Source organism: Schistocerca cancellata, chromosome 10 (assembly GCF_023864275.1).
Source record: "Schistocerca cancellata isolate TAMUIC-IGC-003103 chromosome 10, iqSchCanc2.1, whole genome shotgun sequence".
NCBI lineage: Eukaryota > Metazoa > Arthropoda > Insecta > Orthoptera > Acrididae > Schistocerca > Schistocerca cancellata.
The window spans coordinates 125,318,708-125,328,841 of NC_064635.1; positions in this window are offsets into that span (position 1 = coordinate 125,318,708).

The following is a 10,134-nucleotide window of genomic DNA, read 5'->3' on the forward strand; positions in this document are numbered from 1 at the left end:
TCACATCTGTCAACACCTGCTTTCTTTGAGATTGGAATTATTATATTCTTCTTGAAGTCTGAGGGTATTTCGCCTGTTTCATACATCTTGCTCACCAGATGGTAGAGTTTTGTCAGGACTGGCTCTCCCAAGGCCGTCAGTAGTTCCAATGGAATGTTGTCTTCTCCGGGGGGCTTGTTTCGGCTCAGGTCTTTCAGCGCTCTGTCAAATTCTTCACGCAGTATCGTATCTCCCATTTCATCTTCATCTACATCCTCTTCCATTTCCATAATATTGTGCTCAAGTACATCGCCCTTGTATAGACCCTCTATATACTCCTTCTACCTTTCTGCTTTCCCTTCTTTGCTTAGAACTGGCTTTCCATCTGAGCTCTTGATATTCATACGTGGTTCTCTTATCTCCAAAGGTCTCTTTAATTTTCCTGTAGGCAGTATCTATCTTACCCCTAGTGAGATAAGCCTCTACATCCTTACATTTGTCCTCTAGCCATCCCTGCTTAGCCATTTTGCACTTCCTGTCGATCTCATTTTTGAGACGTTTGTATTCCTTTTTGCCTGCTTCATTTACTGCATTTTTATATTTTCTCCTTTCATCAATTAAATTCAACATTTCTTCTGTTACCCAACGATTTCTACTAGCCCTCTTCTTTTTACCTACTTGATCCTCTGCTGCCTTCACTACTTCATCCCTCAAAGCTACCCATTCTTCTTCTACTGTATTTCTTTCCCCCATTCCTGTCAATTGTTCCCTTATGCTCTCCCTGAAACTCTGTACAACCTCTGGTTCTTTCAGTTTATCCAGGTCCCATCTCCTTAAATTCCCACCTTTTTGCAGTTTCTTCAGTTTTAATCTACAGGTCATAACCAATAGATTGTGGTCAGAGTCCACATCTGCCCCTGGAAATGTCTTACAATTTAAAACCTGGTTCCTAAATCTCTGTCTTACCATTATATAATCTATCTGATACCTTTTAGTATCTCCAGGGTTCTTACATGTATACAACCTTCTATCATGATTCTTAAACCAAGTGTTAGCTATGATTATGTTGTGCTCTGTGCAAAATTCTACCAGCCGGCTTCCTCTTTCATTTCTTAGCCCCAATCCATATTCACCTACTACGTTTCCTTCTCTCCCTTTTCCTACACTCGAATTCCAGTCACCCATTACTATTAAATTTTCGTCTCCCTTCACTATCTGAATAATTTCTTTTATTTCATCATACATTTCTTCAATTTCTTCGTCATCTGCAGAGCTAGTTGGCATACAAACTTGTACTACTGTAGTATGTGTGGGCTTCGTATCTATCTTGGCCACAATAATGCGTTCACTATGCTGTTTGTAGTAGCTTACCCGCATTCCTATTTTCCTATTCATTATTAAACCTACTCCTGCATTACCCCTATTTGACTTTGTGTTTATAACCCTGTAGTCACCTGACCAGAAGTCTTGTTCCTCTTGCCACCGAACTTCACTAATTCCCACTATATCTAACTTTAACCTATCCATTTCCCTTTTTAAATTTTCTAACCTACCTGCCCGATTAAGGGATCTGACATTCCACGCTCCGATCCGTAGAACGCCAGTTTTCTTTCTCCTGATAACGACATCCTCTTGAGTAGTCCCCGCCCGGAGATCCGAATGGGGGACTATTTTACCTCCGGAATATTTTACCCAAGAGGACGCCATCATCATTTAATCATACAGTAAAGCTGCATGCCCTCGGGAAAAATTACGGCCGTAGTTTCCCCTTGCTTTCAGCCGTTCGCAGTACCAGCACAGCAAGGCCGTTTTGGTTATTGTTACAAGGCCAGATCAGTCAATCATCCAGACTGTTGCCCTTGCAACTACTGAAAAGGCTGCTGCCCCTCTTCAGGAACCACACGTTTGTCTGGCCTCTCAACAGATACCCCTCCGTTGTGGTTGTACCTACAGTACGGCTATCTGTATCGCTGAGGCACGCAAGCCTCCCCACCAACGGCAAGGTCTATGGTTCATGATATGTCAAACTAAATAATAAATAAATAATAAAAAGAGGAAAAGTCCAATACGACTGAGCCACGTGAGTTATATATTACTCACGAATTCATATGTCAATAATTACTCTTGAGCTTTTGAAAACCGTAGGCCACGAACATGATTTGTTACTGGGGCCGTAACCTACCATAACAGCGAGTCACAGCACGCTCCTGTGAGTTACAACCGCACCACGGATGTTTAAATGGAAAAATGTCCGTGAGTTGTATTTAGTTCACGTGACCCGAAGAGAACACCTCCTGTGAGTTATATTTAACTTACGTGACAGTCAATGTGTTAAACTGACTTTGTTAATTCTAGACTGTGTGTTTCTCAACTAAGGTTATCATCTATCGATATTCGGGAAACTATACACTATCTTCTTCTTGTATTTGAGCTGGTCATTGCTTGTGAAGCTTGTTAAGTTCCATGAGAAGTCCCTAAGACTCGTCAGATTTTAATGATGACTTGTTTCCTTAAACCACTTGTTGATATTTTTAAATGTTTTACAAGTCGTCTGTTTTCAGTAAGAGAACTGTTGCTACTACTACTTATTCCTACGTTTTTATCAACAAATAGCAAAGAGGTTCTGAATCAGTTAGGGGAGAGAAGAAGTTTATTGCACAACATGACTAAAAGAAGGGAAAGGTAAAAAAGGTTAACAGGACACATACTGAGGCGTCAAGAAATAGTCAGTTTGGCAATTCAGAGGAGTGTGAGAGGTAAAAACTGTAGGAGGAGACTGACTGGAATTTTTAAGCAGGTTAAAATTGGTGGTGAATACTGCAGATGTGTACAAGACACCATTGTTTTCTGCGAAAAGTTTATTATTATCAAAACTGGGTTCAGTCATGATCGTACTCACTTGACCTGTTGATGCACAGAATATTTACATAGAATGCGTATATACACGCAGAATACATGTAAATTAACACAACCAGAAAGTTTTATCAAACAGGTTGTCATTATCATCTATATTCACGAAGACAAAAAAATCTTACCAGTACATTGTTTTGAGAAACCTTGCCACTTGTAGCAACGGTGTGTGTGTGTGTGTGTGTGTTGACACCGCTGCTTGCATTCGACATTACAATCAACAGGCGCTTCTTATCACTGTCAAGGTACCACTATCTTGACGATTGAATCAGCTGATGTCTGTTTACATGTAGAGCCACCGATAGAGATTCTGCGATTTCAGAACCAAAAGTGTACTCGTGAGCCGAGAGGCTATATCACTAGATTAGTTCCCATATAAATTTTATTTTAATTAAATGTGAAGGAAGAACTGACCATTGCGTTCGCCATTGCAAATGTAACATGTAAGAGTGGACTACAACAGGTTCTCAGTACTATACTATCACATGAAACAAGCAATTTCATACACGACCTGTAACTTCAAGACGCAGATGTTAGTGTTTGTACTGCTCTTCATGTATATACGTTTTATCGATTATATCTCAAGTAAAACTGTAATGTCCCAGAGACTCACTACAGTCAAAAATAGTATTAAATTTGTTAAATATCCTGTCATACGTTTACAGCCTTGTCAAAGATAGAACATATATATGAACTGCAAGATGCAGGAAAAGGGCATATCTAACATTTTTTCTTTGCATCAGCCAATAGTTGTTGTGGTCTTCAGTCCTGAGACTGGTTTGATGCAGCTCTCCATGCTACTCTATCCTGTGCAAGCTTCTTCATCTCCCAGTACTTACTGCAACCTACGTCCTTCTGAATCTGCTTAGTATATTCATCTCTTGGTCTCCTTCTACGATTTTTACCTTCCACGCTGCCCTCTAACGTTAAACTTGTGATCCCCTGATGCCGCAGAATATGTCCTACAAACCTGTCCCTTCTTCTTGTCAAGTTGTGCCACAAACTCCTCTTCTCCCCAATTCTACTCAATACCTCCTCATTAGTCATGTGATTTACCAATCTAATCTTCAGCATTCTTCTGTAGCACCACATTTCGAAAGCTTCTATTCTCTCCTTGCCCAAACTATTTATCGTCCATGTTTCACTTCCATACATGGCTACACTCCATACAAATACTTTCAGAAACGACTTCCTGAGACTTAAATCTATACTCGATGTTAACAAATTTCTCTTCTTCAGAAACGCTTTCCTTGCCATTGCCAGTCTACATTTTATATCCACTCTACTTCGACCATCATCAGTTATTTTGCTCCCCAAATAGCAAAACTCCTTTACTACTTAGAATGTCTCATTTCCCAATCTAATTCCCTCAGCATCACCCGCCTTAATTCGACTACATTCCATTATCCTCGTTTTGCTTTTGTTGATGTTCATCCTATATGATCGTTTCAAGACACTGTCCATTCCGTTCAACTGCTCTTCCAAGTCCTTTGCTGTCTCTGACAGAATTACAATGTCATCGGAGAACCTCAAAGTTTTTATTTCTTCTCCATGGATTTTAATACCTACTGCGAACTTTTCTTTTGTTTCCTTTACTGCTTGCTCAATATACAGATTGAATAACATCGGGGAGAGGCTACAACCCTGTCTCACTCCCTTCCCAACCACTGCTTCCCTTTCATGCCCCTCGACTCTTATAACTGCCATCTGGTTTCTGTACAAATTGTAAATAGCCTTTCGCTCCCTGTATTTTACCCCTGCCAGTCAACATTGTCAAAAGTTTTCTCCAAGCCAATAACTGGAGTGTAAATCTCTGCATTGTGCACAGAAGGTCACACATATACCCTTTGCAACATTATTTAAGAAGCTGTTCATTATTATGAAAGCTACAGAAGGGAAACATGTAACCTAACTGTTCTGATTCCACAAAGTAAATATGTTCTTTCTGCGAACTGTAGTCGAGTTGCATTCCCGACTCACCGCTCATACTGCCACAATGCTGAGAAGCGTTTGTTGAGGAGAACCACAGGGGAAGTGTTTTTCCATCAAAGAGGTGAACTTGGATGAGATTCTAACTTTCACGAAATGGTGGTGCAAGCACTATAAAAAGGTGTATCTATCAGATGAAACGGCTGGAAGAGGTACTCCTAAGGAAAATAAAATTACTTTTTAGCGTCTAAATTGACTCATATTGAACGTAAATCAGATAGGAAAGGGAAGATCTTTGCTTTTGAGTGTAATGATGGACTACGCAAGCACACATTTTCTCTTAAATGCCACAGTATACCTCTAAATCTACCTCATGAGAAATCATAGACCTCTGGTTGAATGTTCCAGTAATCACAGAAAAAGTAAAGGATCTGGAAATACTTACACAACGAATTCCTGCAAGACACAGGAAGTTTTATGAGACACTTTTCAACTGGACTGTGACATACACAGAAGAAGACAAAGAATGAGAAAAAAAGTGAATTATTGAATTGATATGTTTTTCTAAAGATTCTTATTAGGTTTCATCACTATCTAATTCCATCTTTGAAATAATATTATCAAAGTTTTTCTTACAATGTATTGTTTATTTCATCACAATTTTTAAAAACCCTATGACTGTAACAGTCAAACCTTTCAAACAAGGCATATATACAATATATATAATGCACACTAATTCCTTGATACGACAATGAAAAATTCACCTCATTGTAGAGCATCTCAAAGAATTTATTTATTTATCATCAATACACCTCTACATGTGAACCATTTGTAGCACGAAGAATATCGAGTTTATATTCAATTTCTTGCCAAGCCCTTTGTAAAATTTCCTCTGTTATTGTTGCAGTCGCATTAGTGATACGACGTCACATATCAGAGTAATTTCCCTTTCATCATTATGACTAAATGTGACTGCAAATCCACAGAAACTTCGTGTCTAAAAACTATCTATGAAGTTTTTTGTGTTTACTGAAAATTTTCACTTTTTTAGATATGTCTTTTCTGCATATTGTAGTCCATGTATACAGGGTGGTCCATTGATAGTGACCGGGCTAATATCTCACGAAATAAGAATCAAACGAAAAAACTACAAAGAACGAAACTCGTCTAGCTTGAAGGGGGAAACCAGTTGGCGCTATGGTTGGCCCGCTAGAGGGCGCTGCCATAGGTCAAACGGATATCAACTGCGTTTTTTTTAAATAGGAACCCCCATTTTTTATTACATATTCGTGTAGTACGTAAAGAAATATGAATGTTTTAGTTGGACCACTTTTTTCGCTTTGTGATAGATGGCGCTGTAATAGACACAAACGTATAAATACCTGGTATCACGTAACATTCCGCCAGTGCGGACGGTATTTGCTTCATGATACATTACCCGTGTTAAAACGGACCGTTTACCGATTGCGGAAAATGTCGACATAGTGTTGATGTATGTCTATTGTGATCAAAATGCCCAACGGGCGTGTGCCATGTATGCTGCTCGGTGTCCCAGACGACATCATCCAAGTGTCCACACCGTTCGTCGGATAGTTACATTATTTAAGGAAACTGGAAGTGTTCAGCCACATGTGAAACATCAACCACGACCTGCAACAAATGATGATGCCCAAGTAGGTGTTTTAGCTGCTGTCGCGGCTAATCCGCACATCAGTAGCAGAGAAATTGCGCGAGAATCGCGAATCTCAAAAACGTCGGTGTTGAGAATGTTACATCAACATCGATTGCACCCGTACCATATTTCTATGCATCATGAACTGCATGCCGACGACTTTGAAAGTCGTGTACAGTTCTTCCACTGGGCACAAGAGAAATTACTGGACGAAGACAGATTTTTTGCACTCGTTCTATTTAGCGACGAAGCGTCATTCACCAACAGCGGTAACGTAAACCGGCATAATATGCGCTATTGGACAACAGAAACTCCTCGATGGCTGCGACAAGTGGAACATCAGCGACCTTGGCGGGTTAATGTATGGTGCGGCATTATGGGAGGAAGGATAACTGGGCCCCATTTTATCAATGGCAATCTAAATGGTGCAATGTATGCTGATTTCCTACCTAATGTTCTACCGATGTTACTCCAAGACGTTTCACTGCATGACATAATGGCGATGTACTTCCAACATCATGGATGGCGGTTGAAGCGGTATTGAACAGCACATTTCATGACAGGTGGATTGGTCGTCTAAGCCGTTCACCGGATGTGACGTCCCCAGATTTCTGTGGGGAAAGTTGAAGAATATTTGCTACCGTGATCCACCGACAGCGCCTGACAACATGCGTCAGCGCATTGTCAATGCATGTGGGAGCATTACGGAAGGCGAACTACTCGCTGTCGAGAGGAATGTCGTTACACGTATTGCCAAATGCATTGAGGTTGACGGACATCATTTTGAGCATTTATTGCATTAATGTATTTACAGGTAATCACGCTGTTCACAAACGTACATGTATGACATTGGAACAACCGAAATAAAACATTCAAACGTACCTACGTTCTGTATTTTAATTTAAAAAACCTACCTGTTACCAATTGTTCGTCTAAAATTGTGAGCCATATGTTTGTGACTATTACAGCGCTATCTATCAAAAAGCGAAAAAAGTGGTCCAACTAAAACATTCATATTTCTTTACGTACTACACGAATATGTAATAAAAAATGGGAGTTCCTATTTTAAAAAAACGCATTTGATATCCGTTTGGCCTATTGCAGCGCCATCTAGCGGGCCAACCATAGCGCCATCTGGTGTTCTCCCTCAAGCTAGACACGTTTCGTTCTTTGTAGTTTTTTCGTTTCACGCTTATTTCGTGAGATATTTGGCCTGGTCACGATCAATATATATCTTTGTATCAATGTATATCTTTGGCTGACCTATGCTGAGTACTGAATCCCTCATAAACGTATCAAACGTTGTTAAAGATTATAGTTGAAGAGCTGGCTGTGTGCTGCGCCACCTCCACCGCAACTTGTTCCGATATTTAATACTTTCTCACTGTTCATTGTTAATGACGTAAGCGACTGGTTCGCCACACTGGAACAAGAAAATGGCGAAAAAGTAAAATTCGTTTTGTAGTCTCTACCACAAGCAGTTGTAATTTAGTTGTTGACTCTAATCGTTGCTCAGCCAACCAACTATATTTAAGCAGAAACTCAACGAAAAATGTGAATCGGTGGTTTCTGCACTAGCAGTTACACTTCAAATTAAAAGTTTTCGACATGTACATACCCTATGGTTATTTTCAGATAACTGGGATATGTCATCCACATTCAATTTATGCCTCATTCCGTACACTTATTTGTAAATGCATCTCGACGAAGTATTATGAAACCAAAGGTTTTCTGTGTAACTTTTAGCTCTTCGTGCAGATTCATGACTTTTTTCAGTATAATTAATCAGTTGAGTAAAATTTCTACAATAGGCACATTCTTCATAGACATGTCAAAGATTATTAATTATTCTCACAAACGCTTCAAATACGTTTATGTCAGTATATGCCAAGTATTAAAAATATCAACTCATTTAATATAAACTGAATTTCACTCTAGTGTGGCCAGTAGACTGAAAACAATTGTTAAAGACATACGTAACATAGAATTTTGATTCATCACTGAAGATCATAATCGCTACAGGAGACGTTGAACAGCCACAATCTAGCACATTGTCACGATGCTCCTGTTCATTTCTGTTATAGACGGCGACAAAAGTGCTCCAAGCAGGCAAAACGCTACTCTTTTGAATACAATATTGGATGAGTGCAAATAGTAACATGTACATTGATTTGTATCACAGATTTTACAGAAAGGAGTTGTACATAGTACAATAAAAATCGTCACTAACTAAAAAAATTACACCACATTTGTCTTTCTCTTGTTTCCTAACGACCCTCGCAGGTATGACATGGTAAACCTCAGGACAGTTGTTTACAATTCTTTTGTAACGTACAGATATAACTGAAGAATGTCGTTTTCCTTTAAGAAAAAAATGGCCAATAAACAGTAGGGGAGCTGACTTTTTTCAGAAAGGCGTAGTCTCGTATATGCTCAGTAATGTGAAATTTTCAACACCACACATCCACTCAAACCAGCAAATGTGATACATAAGAAACTTGTACTGAATAAAATACCTAGATTATTTAACGTGCCAAATAAGCCATCACAACTGTAGCTAAAGATAAAACCACACAGACACGATAATAAACCTTCAAAAGCATTAAAACTGTTTCCTGACACACAAGAAACCTGTTTCAGAATTGCTGCTGCATCTGAGCCGCAAACGGCAAGAATCTTCAATACATTCGCTTTCGAAGCAAAAGCAATTACATTTACAAAAATATTCGTGTGTCGGATAATCGAGTTAAGTGTGAGAATGTGCGAATCATTAGACTCCATACAAGGAAAGTGCATATCATAGTAAGAACAGACAAAAACAGAAATACAGGGTGTCCCACTCAAACCTCCCTTATTTCAAAGACCAAGGGAAAAAAACCACAATAGATATGACAATGAAAAATGCAGCATATTGTTGAGCTTTTCCTAAAGCCAAACTGATCGTCATCTAGTGCAACAATTTTCTTTTCCATTCTTCCGTATATTGTTCTTGTAAGCAACTTGGATGTATCAGCTGTTAAGTTGACTGTGCGATAATTCTCGTATTTTTCAGATCTTGCAGCCTTCGGAATTGTGTGCATGATACTTTTCCAAAAGTGAGACGGTATGTCACCGGACTCATATATACTATACACCAACGTGAATAGTCATTTTGTTGCCACTTTCCCCAATGATTTTAGAAATTCTGGTGGAATGTTTTCTATCCCTGATGCCTTATTTGACCGTAAGTCCTCCAAAGCTCTTTTAAATTCCGATTCTAATACTGGATCCCCTATCTCTTCTAAATCGACTCCTGTTCCTTCTTCTATCACATCAGACAAATCCTCCCCCTCATAGAGGCAGTCAATGCATTCTTTCCACCTATCCGCTCTCTCGTCTGCATTTAACAGTGGATTTCCCGGTGCACTCTTTATGTTACTACTCTTGCTTTCAATGTCACCGTAGGTTGTTTTGACTTTCCTGTATGCTGAATCTGTCCTTCCGGTAATCATTTCTTTTTCGATGTCTTCACATTTTTCCTGCAGCCATTTCCTCTTAGCTTCCCTTCACTTCCTATTTATTTCATTGCTCAGCGACTTGAATTTCTGTATTCCTGAGTTTCCCGGAACGTTTTGGTATTTCCTCCTTTCATCGACCAACTGAAT